The sequence below is a fragment of the Elephas maximus genome, chromosome 5 (assembly GCF_024166365.1).
Source record: "Elephas maximus indicus isolate mEleMax1 chromosome 5, mEleMax1 primary haplotype, whole genome shotgun sequence".
Classification (NCBI taxonomy): domain Eukaryota; kingdom Metazoa; phylum Chordata; class Mammalia; order Proboscidea; family Elephantidae; genus Elephas; species Elephas maximus.
In genome coordinates this window covers 106,487,103-106,509,683 of record NC_064823.1, presented here as the reverse complement: position 1 = coordinate 106,509,683, position 22,581 = coordinate 106,487,103, and positions in this window count along the sequence as shown.

The following is a 22,581-nucleotide window of genomic DNA, read 5'->3' as shown; positions in this document are numbered from 1 at the left end:
TGTACCTTTGGTTCTTGATCATATGCTACCTCCTGAAAAGGTTGAACTTTGACCAATTCTTTTTGGTACAGTATCTCTGTGTATTTCTTCCATCTTCTTTTGATGCTTCCTGCATCATTCAGTCCTAGAAAATCCCCATTGAAATACACAAGAGTATTAATGGAAATTTTCCTAGATGTTTTTGTTACAAGTGACCTTAATTTTATTCTTTATTTAAAAAATATATACAGAGGCAGAGCCAAGATGGCGGAACAGACAGACGCTTCGGTCGAGCCCTCTTTACAACAAAGACCCAAAAAACAAGTGAAACGAGTATATTTGTGACAAGCTGGGAGCCTTGAGCATCAGAGACAAGCTTAGACAATGAACTGAGGGGCAGGGGGAGGAAGAGACTGTTCGGAAGTGGAGAGGAGTTGCCGGACCTGAATCGTGGGGAGCCCTCAGGCACCATACCTGGAGCAGCTACCGTGGCGGCAGCGGTGGCAGCGGGCTGGTCCTAGTGTTTGGCCGCAGTTTCCTCAGGGAGAAGCAGCCAGCCACACAGCCTACTCACACCTCTGGAACCTGAGCAGAAGGGCGCTCTCGGCAAAAGCTAAGTACTTGCTTATACTTTACCGCACACCCCCCAACCCCCACCCCAGCTTCAGTGGCTGAATCTAGGCCTGAGATAGACCTTGGTGAGCACCTGGATCCATCCTCCCAGCCTTGGGGAAGGAAAAAATTTGCAACTGGGGGGAAAAGATAATTTGCCAGCTCCACTAACTGGGGGAGCTCAGGACAGAAGCGGCTCCTGTCCGGGCATAAACCGTCCGTGGACCTTGAGGACCTTTCCCTTCTGCATGGACTTGTGTGGGCCTATTTCGGCAGAATAGGCCCTTGTTGGCAAACTCCAACCATTTCAGCTGTGCGGTGGAGAGGTGGGTGTTTGACGTTTGGCATTGCTTTGCCTATTAAACAAGGTCCTCACCTACCCACAACAGGGACCTAAGGACTGGTGGCTCCACTTGGGTCGCCCAGCCACCCACTGCAGGAGTCTAGTGATAATCAGTACCTCCCAGTCCTTACAACGAAATCTTTGGGTGCCCATGGTCCCTCTGTGGAGTCCACCCACCAGCACGCTCTAGGGAACAGACACGCGTTTTCCTCAGAGACACTTGGGGGTCGGTTGTCAGCCCCCTGCCTTGTTCAGAGTGTGACCCCCTGCTGCAATCGGATACGGGTATGTACGCCAATCGCCTCTGCCCCCTAAGACTGTAGGACAGGGCCTGTACCACACACTTGATATCAGCTACCTGGAAACCTGAGCTGAATTCATACAAGAAAACTGAATGGACTCCTAGACTGATATACCTGATAACAGCTCTAGCCAGCGGGGGACAGGACACCAGAGCTCCAAAGGTGAAAATAATCAAGCAAGGTCACTCAAACAACCCATGGGGTATACCAAAACAAAACAAAGCAAGGAGCTACTACACAGTAAGCAAGCATAAACTAATACAATAACTTATAGATGGCTCAGAGACAACAGTCAATAACACGTCACGTAAAGAAACAGGCCATGATCACCTCAACAGGCTCTCAAAACAAAGAATCCAGGGATCTTTTAGATGAAAGTGCATTCCTGGAATTACCAGATGCAGAATACAAAAGTTTAATATACAGAACCCTTCAAGACATCAGGAAGGAAATGAGGCAATACACACAACAAACCAAGGAACACACAGATAAAGCAGCTGAGGAACTCAGAAAGATTATTCAGGAACATAATGAAAAGTTTAATAAGCTGGAAAAATCCATAGACAGGCAGTAATCAGAAATCCAGAAGATTAACAATAAAATTACAGAATTAGATAACTCAATAGAAAGTCAGAGGAGCAGAATCGAGCAAGTAGAAGCTAGAATTTCTGAACTTGAAGTTAAATCACTTGGCACTAATATATTTGAAGAAAAATTGATAAAAGAATTTTAAAAAATGAAGAAACCTTAAGAATCATGTGGGACTCTATCAAGAGAAATAACCTATGAGTGATTGGAGTACCAGAACAGGGAGGGATAACAGAAAATACTGAGAAAATTTTGAGGATTTGTTGGCAGAAAACTTCCCTGATATTGTGAAAGATGAGAAGATATCTATCCAAGATGCTCATCGAACTCCACATAAGGTAGCTCTTAAAAGAAAGTCACCAAGACTTATTATAATCAAGTTTGCCAAAACCAAAGATAAGGAGACAATTATAAGAGCAGCAAGGGATAAAAGAAAAGTCACCTACAAGGGACAGCCAATAAGAATAAGCTCAGACTACTTGGCAGAAACCATGCAGGCAAGAAGGCAATGGGATGACATATTTAAAAAATGGAAGGAAAAAAATTGCCTGCCAAGAATCATGTATCCATCAAAACTGTCTCTTAAATAAGAAGGTGAAATTAAGACATTTCCAGATAAACAGAAGTTTAGGGAATTCGTAAAAACCAAACCAAAACTACAAGAAATACTAAAGGGAGTTCTTTGGTTACAAAATCAATACTGTTAGGTATCGACCTAAGAATAGAACACTGGGCAGAGCAACCAGAGGTCAACCCAGACAGGGAAATCAAAAACAAAACAAAACAAAACAAAACAAAAACAAAGCAAGACTTAAAAAAAAAAAAAAAAAAAAGCCCAACACAGGGTAATGGTGATCTTATTATATAAAAGAAAACAGCATTAAAATAATAAAGAAGGACTAAGAAATGTAATCATACACCTTCCATATGGAGAGGAAGATACGGCAATACAAAGAAATAAAAGTTAGTTATAAATTTAGAAAAATAAGGGTAAATAATAAGGTAACCACAAAGGAGACAAACTATCCTACTCATCAAAATAAAATACAAGGTAAAAATACAGACTCAGCAGAAACAAAATCAACAACAACAAGTATGAGGAAAGGACAATATATAAAGAAAATCTACTCAGCACATAAAATCAAGCGGGAAAAAGATCAAAATGATAGGACTAAATTCATACCTATCCATAATTACCCTGAATGTAAATGGACTAAATGCACCAATAAAGAGACAGAGAGTGGCAGAATGGATTAAAAAACAAGATCCATCTATATGCTGCCTACAAGAGACACACCTTAGCCTTAGAGACACAAACAAACTAACTCAAAGGATGGAAAAAATATATCAAGCAAATGACAATCAAAAAAGAGCAGGAGTGGCAATATTAATTTCTGAAAAAATAGACTTTAAAGTTAAATCTATCAGAAGAGATAAGGAAGGACACCATAGAATGATTAAAGGGACAATACACCAAGAAGGTATAACCACATTAAATATTTATGCACCCAATGGCAGGGCTGCTAGATACATAAAACAAACTCTATCAGCATTGAAAAGTGAGAGAGACAGCTCCGCAATAATAGTAGGAGACTTCAACACACCACTTTCGGTGAAGAACAGGATATCCAGAAAGAAGCTCAATAAAGACACGGAAGATCTAAATGCCACTATCAACCAACTTGACCTCATAGACATATACAGAACACTCCACCCAACAGCAACCAACTATACTTTCTTTTCTAGTGCACATGGAACATTCTCTAGAATAGACCACATATTAGGTCATAAATCAAGCCTTAGCAGAATCCAAAACATTGAAATATAACAAAGCATCTTCTCTGACCATAAGGCCATAAAAGTGGAAATTAATAACAGGAAAAGCAGGGAAAAGAAATCAAACACTTGGAAACTGAACAATACCCTGCTCAAAAAAGACTGGATTATAGAAGACATTGAGGATGGAATAAAGAAATTCATAGAATCCAATGAGAATGAAAACACTTCCTATCAGAACATTTGGGACACAGCAAAAGCGGTGCTCAGAGGCCAATTTATATCAATAAATGTACACATCCAAAAAGAAGAAAGGGCCAAAATCAAAGAACTATCCCTACAACTTGAACAAATAGAAAGAGAGCAACAAAAGAAACCCACAGCTACCAGAAGAAAACAAATAATAAAAATTAGAGCTGAACTAAATGAAATAGAAACAGAAAAATAATTGAAAGAGTTAACAAGACCAAAAGCTGGTTTTTTGAAAAACTCAACAAAATTGATAAACCATTGGCCAAAATGACAAAAGAAAAACAAGAGAGGAAGCAAATAACCCGAATAAGAAATGAGATGGGCAATATTACAACAGACCCAACTGAAATGAAAAGAATCATATCAGATTACGATGAAATACTATACTCAAAAAAAATTGAAAACCTAGAAGAAATGGATGAATTTCTAGAAACACACTAGCTACCTAAACTAACACAAACAGACGTAGAACAACTAAATAGACCCATAACAAAAGAAGAGATTGAAAAGGTAATAAAAAAACTCCCGACAAAAAAAAAAGCCCTGGTCCAGACGGCTTCACTGCAGAATTCTACCAAACTTTCAGAGAAGAGTGAACACTACTACTACTAAAGGTATTTCAGAGGATAGAAAAGGATGGAATACTACCAAATTCATTCTATGAAGCCACCAAAACCAGGTAAAGACACTACAAGAAAAGAAAATTATAGACCTATATCTCTCATGAATGTAGATGCAAAAATCCTCAACAAAATTCTAGCCAATAGAATTCAACAACATATCAAAAAAATAATTCACCATGACCAAGTGGGATTCATACCAGGTATGCAGGGATGGTTCAACATTAGAAAAACAATTAATGTAATCCACCACATAAATAAAGCAAAAGACAAGAATCAGATGATTTTATCAATTGATGCAGAAAAGGCATTTGACAAAGTTCAACACTCATTCATGCTAAAAACTCTCAGCAAAACAGGAATAGAAGGAAAATTTCTCAACATAATACAGGGCATTTATACAAAGCCAACAGCCAACATCACCCTAAATGGAGAGAGCTTGAAAACATTCCCACTGAGATCAGGAACCAGACAAGGATGCCCTTTATCACCGCTCTTGTTCAACATTGTGCTGGAAGTCCTAGCCAGAGCAATTAGTCTAGATAAGGAAATAAAGGGCATCCAGATTGGCAAGGAAGAAGTAAAAGTATCTCTATTTGCAGATGACATGATCTTATACACAGAAAACCCTAAGGAATCCACGAGAAAACTACTGAAACTCATAGAAGAGTTCAACAGAGTATAGGGATACAAGGTAAACATACAAAAATCAGTTGGATTCCTCTACACCAACAAAAGGAACATCGAAGAGGAAATCACCAAATCAATGCCATTTACAGTAGCCCCCAAGAAGATAAAATACTTAGGAATAAATCTTACCAGAGATGTAAAAGACTTATACAAACAAAACTACAGTACACTTCTGCAAGAAACCAAAAGAGACTTACATAAGTGGAAGAACATACCTTGCTTATGGATAGGAAGACTTAACGTTGTAAAAATGTCTATTCTACCAAAAACGATCTATACATTTAATCGAGTTCCAATCCAAATCCCAACGACATTCTTTAATGAGATGGAGAAACAAATCACCAATTTCATATGTAAGGGAAAGAGGCCCCGGATAAATAAGGCATTACTGAAAAAGAAGAACAAAGTAGAAGGCCTTACTTTACCTGATTTTAGAACCTATTATACCACCACAGTAGTCAAAACAGCCTGGTACTGGTACAACAACAGATACATGGACCAATGGAACAGAATTGAGAATCCAGACATAAATCCATCCACATATGAGCAGCTGATATTTGACAAAGACCCCAAAATTGTTAAATGGGGAAAAGACAGTCTTTTTAACAAATGGTGCTGGCATAACTGGATATCCATCTGCAAAAAAATGAAACAAGACCCATACCTCACTCCATGCACAAAAACGAACTCAAAATGGATCAAAGACCTAAATATAAAATCTAAAATGATAAAGATCATGGAAGAAAAAATAGGGACAACGTTAGGAGCCCTAATACATGGCATACACAGTATAGAAAATAGTATAAAGAACGAAGAAGAAAAACTAGATAACTGGGAGCTCCTAAAAATCAAACACTTAGGCTCATCCAAAGGCTTCACCAAGAGAGTAAAAAGACTACCTACAGACTGGGAAAAAGTTTTTAGCTATGACATTTCTGATCAGCGCCTGATCTCTAAAATCTACACAATACTGCAAAAACTCAATTGCAAAAAGACATATAACCCAATTAAAAAATGGGCAAGAGATATGAACAGACACTTCACTAAAGAAGACATTCAGGTAAATGTTCACATTCATTAGCCATTAGAGAAATGCAGATTTCATCTCACTCCAACAAGACTGGCATTAATCCAAAAAACACAAAATAATAAATGCTGGAGAGGCTGTGGAGAGATTGGAACACTTATACACTGCTGGTGGGAGTGTCAAATGGTACAACCACTTCGGAAATCGATTTAGCGCTTCCTTAAAAAGCTAGAAATAGAACTACCATATGATCCAGCAATTCCACTCCTTGGAATATATCCTAGAGAAATAAGAGCCTTTACAGGAACAGATATATGCACACCCATGTTTACTGCAGCACTGTTTACAATAGTAAAAACATGGAAGCAACCAAGGTGCCCATCAAAAGATGAATGGATAAATAAATTATGGTATATTCACACAATGGAATACTATGCATCGATAAAGAACAGTGAGGAATCTGTGAAACATTTCATAACATGGAGGAACCTGGAAGGCATTATGCTGAGTGAAATTAGTCAGTTGCAAAGGGACAAATATTTTATAAGACCGCTGATATAAGAACTTGAGAAATAGTTTAAACTGAGAAGAAAACCTTCTTTTGTGGTTACGAGGGGGGAGGGAGGGAGGGTGGGAGAGGGGTATTCAGTAATTAGGTAGTAGATGAGAACTACTTTGGGTGAAGGGAAAGACAGCACACAATACAGGGGAGGTCAGCACAATTGGACTAAACCAAAAGCAAAGAAGTTTCCTGAATAAACTAATGCTTCGAAGGCCAGCGTAGCAGGGGCAGGGGCAGGGGCCTGGGGGCCATGGTTTCAGGGGACATCTAAGTCAACTGGCATAATAAAATCTATTAACAAAACATTCTGCAACCTATTTTGAAGAGTGGCGTCTGGGGTCTTAAACGCTAGCAAGCGGCCATCTAAGATACATCAATTGGTCTCAACCCACATGGATCAAAGGAGAATGAAGAACACCAAGGACACAAGGTGATTATGAGCCCAAGAGACAGAAAGGGCCACATGAACCAGCGACTACATCCTGAGACCAGAAGAACTAGATGGTGCCTGGCTACAACCGATGACTGCCCTGACAGGGAACACAACAGAGAACCCCTGAGGGAGCAGGAGAGCAGTGGGATAAAAAAAAAAAGACCCCAAATTCTCATAAGACCAGACTTAATGGTCTGCCTGAGACTGGAAGAATCCTGGTGGTCATGGCCCCCAGACCTTCCGTTGCCCCAGGACAGGAACCATTCCCGAAGCCAACTCTTCAGACATGGATTGGACTGGACAATGGGTTGGAGAGGGATGCTGGTGAGGAGTGAGCTCTTGAATCAGGCGGATACTTGAGAGTATGTTGGCATCTCCTGCCTGGAGAGGAGATGAGAGGGTGGAGGGGGTTAGAAGCTGGTGAAAAGGACATGAAATGACAGAGTAGAGGGAGAGAGCAGGCTGTTTCATTGGGGGAGAGTAATTGGGAGTGTGTAGCAAGGTGTATATGGGTTTTTGTGTGAGAGACTGACTTGATTTGTAAACTTTCACTTAAAGCACAATAAAAATTATTTTAAAAAATACATATATACAGAGAGAATACAATTAAGGTCATCTGTAACAAAAACACTCAGGAAAATTCCCATTAATATTTTTGTGTATTTTCATTCATATATATGTAAACATGTATATATTTATGCATGCATATGTATATCTTTAACACAGTAGAAACTATATGGCAAAACAATTTTACATTCCACCTTCCCATTTAACTTTCTATTTTAAATATTTCCCACTCCACAAAAAATTCTTAGTAAACGTAATTGGAATGATTTTATAGTGCCTATTTTTTTTTACTGTATTATAATATTAGCCCTTATTTAACCAATTTCCTATTGTTGATATATTTAGGTATATATGAATGAAATACACAAAGATATTAATGGAGATTTTCCTGGGTGTTTTTATTACAGGTGACCTTAATTTTATTCTTCATATATTTTTGTTTATTCTCAGTTATTCATAATTCAATATGGTTTTTATAATCAGGAATAAGCTATAAATACTGCTTATTTATACGGGAAATTGGGTGAGGTGTCTACAAGGATCCATTGTACTATCTTGGCATTGAGTACATCTAAACAATTCCAAAATTTGTAAGTTTATTTCAAATTTTTTTTGGAAAACACTCTTATCCCTTATAAATAAAATACTACATTCTTGCCTTATTAAATGTTCTAAATGTACTTCACTACTTACTTTACCATTTGAGGAATTTGCTTAAGACTGGGGGTCATCATTCTGACTATCAGGGCCACTTTTTAGGGTCATGTATCTATGGCATGAAGCAGAGGCCTCTAAATACTGAATTTCAAAGATCCGTAAAGGTTCAGAGAAAATCTAGAATCAGAATGTTGCACCTAATTCAGTTTGTCAAATAAGAACAATAATTTAAGAAAAAAAACTACCATTCTATTATTGCACAACATTATAGAAGAAGGGATATCATTTTAACATTCCAAAATGGAAAGAATAAAAACAAGTATAAAGAAGAACTCTTTTAATTGAATATATTTAGATTTATTTTTTAAAAAACTTCTACATCACTCTTATTTTTCTCAGTTTGCTACAGACTGATCAAAACTGTTTTCTTGATACAGACCGACATATGTGAATGACTGGACCAAAAAAAATACAGCTGAATCTGTCCTGAGCCCAGGGAAATAACTAGACAAGCTCTCTGTTTTGTTTTTAATAAATTGCCAATATGGTTTTGCCCTAAGACTTAGCTCATTTTCCTAAAAAAAAAAAAAATCAGGAGAAGCCAATAGATACATATTTTCTACCCAAAACATTACAGTCAGTTTCCTTGTGGCTTTTCCATTTGCTAGTTCTAAGACCTTGATCAAGTGGTTCAATCTTGTTAACTTCTCTTTTTCCGTATCTGTAAAATGAGGATTACTGTTGAATGGTAGGCAGTCCAAGATGGCCCCAGGATTCCTGCCCCCTGGTGTGCATGCCCTTGTGTAATCCCCTCCCCTTGAGGATATGTGATTTAATTCTAACAAAAAGAATATGGCAAAAAAACTGGGATATCACTTTTGAGGTTAGGTTGCCAAGAAAACTGTCTTCCGCCTTGGATACTCTGTCTCACTTTCTTGCGTGCTTGCTCTGACAAAAGTTAGGTGCCATGCTGTGAGCTGCCTTAAAGAGAGGCCCACGTGGCAAGAAACTAAGGGAGGCCTCCAGCCAACAGTGGTTAGGAACTGAGGCCTGCCAAGAGTCACATGAGTGAAGCTGGACACAGAGCCTCCCCAAGTTGAGTCTTCAGATGAGACTCAAGCCCAAGCCCACAGCAGGACTGCAACCTAGCAGCAGAGACACCCCCATTATACCATACCCAGGTTCCGGACCTATAGAAATTATGAGATAATGAATATTTATTGTTTCAAACCGCTAAGTGTTTGGGTAATTTATTAAATAGCAATAGATAACTGATACAAATGCCTACCTTGCAAAGTTGTGCAGTATGATTGGGAAAATCTGCTTAATTAGATTTTATATGCTAATGAGCTAACACATGTAAAGCAGGCAGCACAATGTCTGCTTCATAAAAGACCATCTACAAATGTTAGGTCCCTCCTCCACTCTCCCCTAAGATGAGAACAATAATACCTGCTCTGTTGCAAAAGTGTTTTGAAAACTGTAATGCACTGTGCAATTATAATACATGTAATGTATTATGTGCTGGTATTATGTGTGGTAAAGTATCATTGTAATAGGAAGAAAATCATTGTTACTTTAAAAGCTGTTTGCAGTTTATACCGGTTGATTCAGGAGAAAGGTAAAATTCTTCTTAAGAAGAAATCAGCTCTTTTGTTTAGGGGGAAAACGGTCTCAAATAAGCAGGTATGATTTATGACAGAGAAAAGAATTCAGTGGGAGCTGAAATTCAACACAGAAGGTGAGAAATTCAACCCTGAGAATGTGAGTCTCCCTGGGAAGCTTTGGAAATCTTGGGGAAGGTATGGTTTATTTGTATGTTAAAAAGAAAGCATGCCCCAAGAAAGATGGAGGCCTCAGATCATGTGGGCAGGAATTACATGGATTACACAACATGTACAGAACTGAAATTCGGCCCCAAAATAAAGCTTAGAATTGAGTCTAGTGCAGAATCTAAAATAAAGGTATAAATTGAGTCATCGTACAAGTACTTAAAGAATGTACTCTTTCCCAGTGCATGGAGGACAATCAGGTTTATTACACATGTTCTTCCACTACTTTTCATTTTATTTTTTCTAAAGAATATAAAGGCAGTGTGTTATTTACTGTTCAAGAAACCAAGTCAGCAATGTTAACATTTCTCATAATGTATATTGTTTTAATAAACCTTTGTGGTTCCTGGGGTATTTCTCTTTTTCTTTTTTAGCATAAAAAAAAAAAATGAAAATCCAGAACAGTTCAGAGAAGAAGACACGCACATACCCAGCGTCAATGTTCCACCTACAGATTTGGATACTTTCCTTTATGTGAATCTTTAACAAGCCATAGGGCAAAGTCTAAGCTGCCTGGTGTGCCATTTAAGACCCTTCGTGCTCTGTCTCCCAACCCTCTCTCCAATCTCAGTTCTCATCCAATCCTTACCCCTCCTGTAACATATTCTCAGAAACATCAAACTGCTTGAGTTCCAGAACACACCTGCTGTTTCAGGCTGCTTCTCTGCCTGAAGTCCACCACCCACTCTTCACCCTTAAGAACCCAGCTCAGAGGTCACTTCCACTGGGAAGCATCCTCCATCCTACAACAGTCCATCCGATCAGCCACTTCTGTACCGGGTATCTGTTTCTATAACTGCAGCTATGGTTAAGAGTCGATGACTAAGGAAGACTGAAAAGTCGATGCATTTGAAATATGGTGTTGGCAAAGAATATTGAATACACCGTGGACTGCCAGAAGAATGAACAAATCTATCCTGGAAGAGGTACAGCCAGACTGCTCCTTGGAAACGAGGATGGAGAGACTTCGTCTCACACACTTTGGACATGTTATCAGGAGGGACCGGCCCCTGGAGAAGGACATCATGTCTGGTAAAGTAGCGGGTCAGTGAAAAAGAGGAAGACCCTCAGCAAGATAGATTGACAGTGTGGCTGCAACAGTGGGCTCAAACATAACAACGATGGTGAGGATGGTGCAGGACTGGGCAGTGTTTTGTTCTGTACATAGGATTGCTATGAGTCAGAAGCGACTCAACGCCTAACAGCAACAACATGGCTAAAAGTCTGGGCTGCCTGCAACTACCACTCACTAATTGTGTGACCCTGAGCTAGTTATTTAACTGTTCTGTTCCTCAGATTCCTTATTTGTAAAATGAGGCTAATAATAGTGCCTATCACATAGGTTAATTGTGGAGAGTTAATGAATTAACAGAGAGCATTTACAACAGCGCCTGGCATGTACTAAGTGCTCAATAAGTGTTATTACTTTTACTATAATTATGAATTTGCTTGTTTGTCTGTTTGATGATTTGAATCTGAGCTCCTTGGAATTAAGGACAACACAATGCCCACCACATACTAAAGCTGAATAAATATTTCATGCAAATTAAAAATTTAAGTAAAATGTATTTGTGTGCATGTGTGTATACATATACATACATACATATACACACACACATACACATAGGTATACATATACACATACACACACAAACATGCACACATACACGCACACATACACACACACATGCACACACGACACACATAAGCACACACACACGCACACACACACATACACACATGCGCACACATGCACACACATACACACACATGCACACACACACATGCGCACACATACACATACATATACATACACACATACACATATACATATGTATACAGAAAGACAGCAAGCCCTGGTGCCCTGGTAGCACAATGGTTAAGTAATCCGCTGCTAACTCAAAAGTTGGCAGTTTGAACCCGCCCTGTGGCTCCACGGGAGGAAGACCGGATGATCTGCTCCCATAAAGATTGTAGCCTAAAAACCCTACGTGGCAGTTCTGCTCTGTCATATGGGGTCACTATGAGTCTAAAATTGACTCAAAAGCACCTAACAACAACAACAGCGACAAATATATATATATATATATGTTCTGTAGTTCTAGATTCCTCAGTGAATTGTGAGCTAATAATGCTCCAAGATTGCGAACAAGAGCTAAATTTGATTCTTGATATTCCATGGGAATTTATTGATAATGATAATAAAATCCTGTTGTTATCTAAAAACAAGCTCCAAAGCACAACGCCCATAGTCTGTGGAGAAGCAAACAGGTACTCTTTGTATTTTCCTTCATGTAAACAAAACACAAAATAATTTGCATCTGCATCGAGGTTTTTGTTTTTTTTTTTTAGGATTTTCATTAAAAGCAGAATATAACATTTGGGAAAGATAATTAAATGCATCAGAAACCCAGAAGATAAAAAGAGATGAAGAATTTTGTAATAAAACAGCCTTGCCTGACACCCTCCCTCTTCCTCTAAGTTTAGAAATGACTGTCCTTGGAAGGCAGAGTGTGCTCTTCATCTAAAGCATCCCTGAGGACTTAGTGTGTGGATTTTATCACTGGGAATATCTACCTCCTCTTGTGCACAAGGTAGACGTTGTCCAGGGTTGACCTTGACCCCAGGGAATAAAATTAGGCTTAGGAACATGTGATTTTCAGAACCCCCTTTCCCTCCCTTCCTTCTACTCACTTCTCTTAGGTAAACACTGTGGGTTTTTTTCTTTCTTCCTCCTTTTCTTTCTTTTCCTTCCTTCCTTCTTTCTTTTCCTCCCTCCCTCCTTCCCTCCTTCCCTCCTTCTTTTCTTCCTCCTTCCCTCCTTCCCCCTCTCCCTCCCTCCTTCCCTCTCTTTCTTTAGAGAATATTGTTAGAATATTCTTGAACCAGCTAATGGAATGACAGCAATGATTAGTGAAGACATGAACCCCATGAGTATCCCCAAAAGAGAATATCAACCTTCTCCCTTGTCTTCAGTGAACTTCCCCTTAGTTAGCACCTGTCCCCACCCACCCACCCAAGTCATTAATGACTCTTTTTTCGCTAGATTGTTCTCTGCTTCCAAATAGGCTTATACTTTGTCTATTAAAAAAAAAAAAAAAATTCTCACCAGCCTCTTTTGTCTCTTCAAGCTACCATGGCATTTTCAAGCTACCATGGCATTTTTTTCTTTCTTTCGGAGGCCAATTTCTTGAATGTGACCTACTACTTTTGTCTTCTGCTCTATCTGTTGTTGCTATTGTTAGCTGCTGTCAGTTAACCCTGATGCATGGTGACCCCATGTACAATGGAATGAAACATTGTCCTGCCCTGTTGCCATCCCCATGATTGGTTACAGGCTGGGCTCTTGTGATTCATGGGGTTTTCATTGGCTGGTTTTCATCAGGCCTTGTTTCCTAGCCTGTCTTAGAAAGGAAGCCCCACTGAAACCTGTTCAGTATCACAGCAACGTTCCAGCCTCCACTGACAGATGGGTGGTGTCTGTGCATGAGGTACATTGGCTGGGAATCGAACCTGAGTCTTATACATAGAAGGCAAGAATTCTACCACTGAACCACTGATGCCCCCTCAACTAACTTCTTAGTTCGTAACTCCCTAAAATCCACTACTGTGCTAAAATGACCCTCTAGAGCCAAAACCAACTAAAACCAAACCCAATGCCTTCGAGTCGATTCCAACTCATAGCGACCCTATAGGACAGAGTAGAACTGCCCCATAGAGTTTCCAAGGAGAGCCTGGCGGATTCGAACTGCTGACCCTTTGGTTAGCAGCCGTAGCACTTAACCACTAAGTCACCAGGGTTTCCACCCTCTAGGGCAGGTATATTTAAATTTGGGCAAGGGGTGGGGGATTCAAAATCCCTTTGGGACTCTTGTAGAAGTTATGGACTATCTCTCTAGGGGGAAAAAAAGTACTTCTTTTTCACATACAAAACTTTGTATATAATTTTACAGGTTAATAATCATCCTGAAGCTTATCCAAGGAGCACTTAAGAACTACAAATTAGTACCTCTGCTCTAGAAGGTGACAGAAGTCTTTTAACTGTCTTCATTTCCACTCCTGAAAGGTTTGGGGTAAGAGGAAGAAAGTTGGGTTCAAACTAAGAACCTGGATTTAAAGCCTCCCACTAACTGAATGACTTTGGCCAAGTTACATTGTGTCTCTGATCATTTATTTTCTTACCTGTAAAATGAGAATGAGAATACCTAGCTCAAAGTGTGCTATAAGGATTCTAAGCAATGACATATGAAAACATGTAAGATCGTACTTCATGCCTAGGAGTCACTTGATAAATGAGACTTCATTCCTTTTTCATTAGCCTCATTATACTGCTCTCTTCCAAGCTTTCTAATAGTTCCTTCTTTGTTTAATTCAATGGCTTAATTTTATCCTACTGCCCTGTAGGATTAGATGTTCCCCAAGGTTCAGCCCTTGGTTGGCCTTCCACTTGTAGTCTTTTCCTCAGAGGGTGCATCTACACTCAGCACTTCTTATCTCAAACAGAAAAACAAACCCATTGCCATCAAGTCAATTTCAATTCATGGCGACCCCATGTGTTACAGAGTTGAACTGCTCCATAGGGTTTTCTTGGCTGTAATCTTTATAGAAGTAGGTCACCAGGCCTTTCTTCTGTGGTGCCACTGGGCAGATTCGAGCTGCCAAACTTTAGGTTACTAGTCTAGTGCAAACCACTTGCACTACCAAGGGACTCTCTTGTCTCAGTAGTGACCAACTCTCTGTCGCCTTGTCTTTCTACCTCTAGTTCTAACTGCAATGGCATATTACTGCTATCACCTGAAATTAAGTAAGTCAAAATCCAAACTTACCTCTTCCTTCTAGAATGGATTCTTCCCTCTTGACTTTCTTATTTTCCGCCATCATGCTCCTAGTCACCCAGAACCCTGGGATGCTCAGAATCATCTCTGCCTCCTTTTTCTGCCTCACTTCATCTACAACTAGTCACTAGAGTCCTATTGATCTTTCTTGTATCTCTTGTAGCCATCTATTTCTTTCCATTTCCACTGTTGCTACCACCTCACACCTGATATTCTCCCAGCAGCTTCCCTAGTCATTCCTCCCTTCAATCCATCCTGAATAACACTACCAGAATGATCTTCCTAAATTGCCACTGTTTTTCCTACTTCACCACTGCTCTATACCAGCTTCCCATTGCCTATAGCTCTGAAATTCAACATCATTTAGGTTGGGGAATAAAATGATTAGGAAAGCTGACCACAAATTTATTAACATCTTTATGTTCAAATATTCTTTAGAGATAGATAAATTTATTCTGTGGAGAAAGTACAGACTTGTTCCCAAAAGCAAAACAATAAAAGGAGACAGAAAAATAGATCTGCTTAACAACAAATAATACCTATAGAACAATGAAAATAAAACTTCTGGGTTTTTGAAAAAGTTACATCACAGAAGCATACTGTGGTTTGCAGACACTCAGACGGATGCCCACTGGCTTTGGGATTATTCACCAAGGAAGGATTACGCTAGCACTGAACACTGAGTCCAGAACACCAAACCACTCTCCAGATTAGAACATGTGTTGTAAGGTATTGGAGGAAAATCTGATTTGGAGTTGTTGGCTTTTCAAAGGGTGGTACTGCCTAACACATGGGGAGTCTGGGGTAGAAAACTTTGTGGATTCAAAAGAGACACCAAAGAAAACAGGAAAGTGAAGGTATTGAAAAGATATGTAAATCTAAACATTTCTTCTCATGTATGGCTATATTGTTTCTCCTGCGGTCCTGTCTCAGGGCCTACATCCTCCACATGACTTTACTTGACCACTTCAGGCCTCTGTGCTGCTCTTTCTGAGTTTATAGTACCTATTATCTAATCCAAGGAGCCATGCTGGCGCAATGGTTAAGTGCTAGGCTGCTACTGGAAAGGTTAGTAGTTTGAACCCACCCAGCAGCTGTGCAGGAAAAAGACCTGGGAATCTGCTTCTATAAAGATTACAGCCCAGAAACGCCTATGGGACAGTTCTACTCTGTCACATAGGGTCGCTATGAGTCGAAAATAGACTCGATTGTACCTAAAAACAACAATTATCTAATCCAGAGTCCCTAGGTGGTGCAAATGGTTAACATGATCAGCTGCTAACCGAAAGGTTAAAGGTTGGAGTCCACCCAGAGGTGCCTTGGAAGAAAAGCCTGGAGATTTACTTCTAAAAACCTATCCAGTGAAAACCGTATGGAGTACAAGTCTATTCTGACATACATGAGGTTGCCATGAGCCAGATCAACTCTGTAGCAACTGGAAAGAAAATTATCTAACCCAGAGTTTCCCAGACTTTCTCTGTTCACAGTATCCTACGTGTCTCTGTATTTTTTCATGATGCCTTTAGGCCAAACAAACGAACAATAACAACAAAAACCCAGTTCTAATTATTAAGTCATTATCCCCAAACAACTTACATATTCATGTCTAAACAACTCAGCAACTTATTGGAAAAAACAGTACACATAAATGTAAAGAAAGCTCCTATTTTTAGTTTTATTCTTAAATAACCACAATCACTTACTAATGGGATGGGTGCAACTGTTGGGCACTGCACAACTTCTCAAGCTTTGAGGTCGGATTGGACACCATCACTCTCATTGCCTATTTCAGGTTGATTTTTGCACAGTACTATTTTTTTTATCATTGAGACTGCCAAGAATCCAGCTTCACAGAGAAATAATAAGATCAAAAGGAATGTAGCATGATCTACCACTGAAACTATGAGCTACCTCAAACTAGTAGATGACAAATATCACTGTTTTTCCTGAAGATGAAAAATATCCCATGGTGCCCTGTGAATTCATTGCGGTTTGAGAATTATAAACCTAATCTCTTGCTGCTCAAATTTTTGTCGTGGACCAATAGCATCAGCATCATCTGGGAACTTATTAGAAATGAAAACTCTTAACCCCACCTACTGAATCAGAATCTGAGTTTTAACAAGATGCTTAAGAGATCTGTGTGCATATAGCATTTGAGAAGCACAGTTATAAACCATAATTTGTCACCTGATCATATCCTATTGCTGTTTAATTCTTATATGTCACTTATTCTTTTCTGTACAACCTTCCTATCATGGAAATTAACCTGGTTAACCTTTTTTTTTTTTTTTTTTTGGTCAAACACAAGTATAGGTGTTATTATGAAGTAGTTAAAAAAAAAAGTCTAGGTGTTATTATGAAGTAGTTAACCTGTGATTAAATCAATTGGTCTTAAATAAAGCAGATTACCCTTCATAATGTGGATGGTCCTCATCCCAACAGTCAAAGGCCTTAGGAAAAAAAATGGAAGGTTTCCTGAGGGAGTATTCTGATTCCAGACTATAAACAGACATCTTATCAGAATTCCTTCTCTGCCCCACTGCCTGACCTAACGATTCGGGGATACAAGACTGCCAGAATCACTAGATTGTCTCTTGACCTACAGATTTTGGATTTGCCGGCCCTCACAATTGCATGAGTCAATTTCTCAAACTCTCTCTCTCTCTCTCTACATATCAAAAACCCAAACCAAACCCACTGCTGTCCTATAAGACAGAGAAGGACAGCACCATAGGGTTTCCAAGGCTATAAATCTTTACAGGAGCAGGCTGTCACATCTTTCTCCAATGGAGCAGCCAGTGGATTTGAACCGCCTACCTTTTGGTTAGTAGCCGAGCTCTTAACCCACTGCACCATCAGGGCAGTGGTTTTGTGTGTGTGTGTGTATATATATATATATATATATATATATATATTGCCCTGGTGGCACAGTAATTAAGTGTTCAGATGCTAACCAAAAGGTTGGCAGTTCAAACCCACCAGCCGCTCTTGGAAACGCTATGGGGCAGTTCTACTCTGTCCTATAGTGTCGCTATAAGTCAGGACCAACTGGACAACAATGGTTTTATACACACACACACACACACACACATAACTGGCTCTGTTTCTCTTGAGAACCCCTAAGACAATTCCCAGCTTAATAATTAGCTAGATAAAGGCAGAGATGTCGTTATATTCTGTGATTGCCCCAAAGTGTCTAACACAGGGCTTTGCATGGAGTAAAAGGCTCAAATATCTGTGGAATGAATGGACTCCATCTCTAGGCCTCCCAGATGTCCTGTGCAGAGTCACTTGTGCAAGAATGTTATTAATAAAGCCAGAAGAAGGCAAGGTCCCAAAGACACTGACAACATTCTTAGCAGGGTTCAGAATGGACAAGACATTTTTAGGATCTGTATATGATATAGTTTTTTTGTTTTTGTTTATATGATATAGGGTCACTATGAGTCAGAATCGACTTGACTGCAGTGGGTTTTTTTGGTTTGGTATTTGACATGTTAGATCTTTAAGAGTGGCCACAGCTCATTATTTGGGTCATGGCAATAAGAGAATTATATTCTACTATTTACTTGATAAAGAAGATACATAATTATGTTTTAGGGATATGTATCCAAAAACCATAGTGAAATGACTAAAAATGAAGGCAGAGTATAAATTGTTAAAGGTTAGGTAGACTGCATTTCCTGAAAATATAATGCACTAAGTGTTCCAAAATAATGCTGCCATTTATTAATTGCACTCACGAATTATTTTAATGCCAAGATCTGCATGCGTGCAAAATGTCATGGAAATTGGATTCAATTCTATTTGAAACAGCTGTCTCCACTACAGCCAAACTGAACGTACCAAGTTCTTGGGAACACATTTGAAAGGGAAAGAAATCAGAAAGGAGACTTCACTTTGTCAGAGTGCTCGGGTTTGTCTAAATGCCATTAGCTACTCTCTGCTTTTCTTTTCCCTTCAAAGGTATTGCTCCCATCGAAAGTCCCATTGACTTGGTGAGACAAAGCATTGTGCTAACGGGTGCAAGATCACTCTTTGATCTCTCTGTAGCCAGCTCGGATCTGTCCCACAACCACAAACCACCTTTCTTACCCCAATCAACCATCTCATAGATGTGGGAGGGGAGAGAGGGCAACTAAGAGAGGAGCACAAAATCATGGAATCATACAGGCCAACAGATCATAGAGTCATAAACATTCACTCCCTGTCATGGATTGCATTGTGTCCCCCAAGAATGTATGTCAACTTGGCTAGGCCGTGATTCCCAATATTGTGTGATTGTCTACATTTTGTCATCTGATGTGATTTTCCTATATGTTGTAAAGCCTACCTCTATGTTAAGGTGGTGGGATTAGCAGCAGTTATGTTAATGAGACAGGACTCAATCTACAAGATTAGGTTGTGCCTTAAATCAATTTCCTTCGAGATACAAAATAAAGCAGTGAGCAGAGAGACATGGGGACCTCACACCACCAAGAAACAAGAGCCAGGAGAATAGGGCATCCTTTGGACCTGGAGTCCCTGCACTGGGAGGCTCAACAACCAAAGAAGATTGATGACAAGGACCTTCCCCAAGAGCTGACAGAGAAAGCCTTCCCCTGAAGCTGACACACTGAATTTAGACTCCTAGTCTCCTAGACTGTGAGAAAATAATTTTTTCTTTGTTAAGGCCATCCACTTGTGGTATTTCTGTTATACCAGTACTAGATGATTAAGACATTCCCTTAGTAATTACTCTTGACTTTAGCTCCATAAGGTACCCCTACTCTGTATTTCTCACCACCTCCACTGCTACCATATCTTTCACCTGGATTATTTCACCAGGCTCTTACATGGTGTCCTTGTGCATTCTTACCCCACAACAGTCCTTTCTCCGCAGAGAACCCAAGGTAATCTTAAAAAACAAGAACAGACCACATCACTCCTTTGTCAAAAACTGTCCAATGGATCAAAATTGCTCATGACAATTAGAATAAAGAAAAGACCAATTGCTGAAAAGGACATCATATTTGGTAAAGTAGAAAGCCAAGGAAAACAAGGAAGCCCTCAACAATGGACTCAAACACACCAATCATCATGAAGATGGTACAGGACCAGACATTTCATTGTTATACTTAAGGTCCCATGAGTCAGACTCGACTTGATGGCAATGACAACAACATTAGAATAAAATTCAAACACCTTTCCGAGGTCAATCAGACCTTACAGAATCTGGCCACTGTCTACCTCTCACTCTCACTTCACATCACTACCCCCTCATTTTCTAGCAACCAACCACACTGACCTTCTTATCCCTGGAATACAGCTCCATCCCTATTTGGGGTCTTTCTCTAATTATTCTTGCTTACCCTCAATTGGGTCCTCAATCTTCATATGGGTGACTTTTTCTTGTCACTCAGGTCTCTACAAAGAAGGAACCTCATCAAAGAAATTTCTCTGACTACCAACCTGTCTTACACTGGGTTCTTAGAAAGGCAAAACCAGTGAAACGTGTGGCCCTCTACTTTACCAAGCATGACATCCTACTCCAGGGACGGATCCCTCCTGATAACATATCTAAAGTATGTGAGTCGAAGTCTTGCCATCCTTGCTTCTAAAGAACATTCTGGTTGTACTTCTTCCGAGACAGATGTGTTCATTCTTTTGGCGGTCCATGTTATATTCAATATTCTTCACCAACACCACAATTCGAAGACGTCAATTCTTCTTTGGACTTCCTTACTCATTGTCCAGCTTTCACAAGCATATGAGGTGATTGAAAACATCACGGCTTAGATCAGGCTCACCCTAGTCTTCAAGGTGACATCTTTGCTTTTCAACCCTTTAAAGAGGTCTTTTGCCACAAATTTGCCCAATGTAATGTGTCTTTTGATCTCTTGACTGTTGCTTCCATGGGTGTTGATTGTGGATCCAAGTAAATTGAAATCCTTGACAACTTTAATCTTTTCTCCGTTTCTCTTGATGTTGCTTATTGGTCCAGTTGTGAGGATTTTTGTCTTCTTTATGCTGAGGTATAATCCATACCAGAGGCTCTGGTTTTTGATCTTCATCAGCAAGTGCTTCAAGTCCTCCCCACTTTCAGCAGATCTCATTATGAAGTTGATTACATCATTATATAACTGCCAAATTCCATCATTATGTAACTGCCAAACTATATCATAACTGCCAAACCACTGAGAATCATGGCCCAGCCAAGTTGACACACGACCTTAACCATCATACCACTCTATAAAAAAGTTTTTGTTTTGGTTGTCAAGTTGATTCTGACTCATGGTGACCCCATATGACAGAGTAGAACTACCCCATAGGGTTTTCTTGGCTGTAATCTTTACGAAAGCATATTGCCAAGTCTATCTCCTGTGGAGACACTGGGTGGGTTCGAACTGCCAGCCTTTCCATTAGCAGCCAAGCACTTAACCATTGCACCACCAGGGCTCCTTCCTATATAGTTACTCCCCAAAAAACACACATCTCTCTATACACTAGTATCCCATTTCATTTTCTTTATATACTTACCCTGTCTGAATGTATCCTATTTGTTAGTTTGTTAATTTGCCAGTTTTATAAATAATACTCCCCCATAAGAATGAATGTTCAATGGAATCTGGGGCTAATCTGTTTTATTCACTCCCATATTCCTTGAACAAATTCTACACATAATAAGCTCATGTTTGCAAAGGCCTTAGAAATGATCTATCCCTGCTTCCTTTTCCAAGCATAATTGAGATCCAGAGAAGCTATTGACTTGTCCTGTGTCTATAGCCAGTTGACAAGGGAGTCAAAGCTAGGACTTAGTCATGTGGCTCCTGGTCCCCTGCTATTCCTGTTCTACCTCCTGGCTGTCCATTCAAAGGAATAGCAATCCCATCCCCAGTGGTTTTAAAAAAATTGTTCAAAATAAGTTCAAGTGACTCTGAATCAGGAATGTTCCATTTTGGGACAGAAAAGATGATCTAAGAAGTTTATCATCCAAGCCCTCTGTGCAAAGATTTCTTTACTTCACCAGACTTCCTCGGAGTATTAACATACAAGTTGGTTTAGACTTCAAGGTGGAAGTTTTTTTTTTTTTAAGTCTCTTATTCCATTATTAAAATAAATCTGTTGATGAAATTAACATATCAGATGGAACAACAAAACTAGAAATAACTTAGATCTCTGAAGATAATTTATTCATTAAATTAGAACTTTTAAATACAGGCAAAAGAGAAAATAACTATTATTAAAATGTTCCAACCAAATTGCTGCTTATCTTACACTATGCTAATTAGTAACAGCACCCAAAATTCACTCTTCCACAACAATCAGAGAACATCAGAGATTACAAAAAGGATGTGGGAGGAGGGTGAAGGGGGTTACTAGTTATTAGAAAGGCTGAACAATAATCACTAAGGTGTGTGCTCAGATTCTATCCTTTGGGATTTGTACTCAGATTCTTAATACTCCCGTCCTCTTTCTACCAACCTGAAGATCTTTTAATTTGTGCACGTTAGGTTTTTAGCA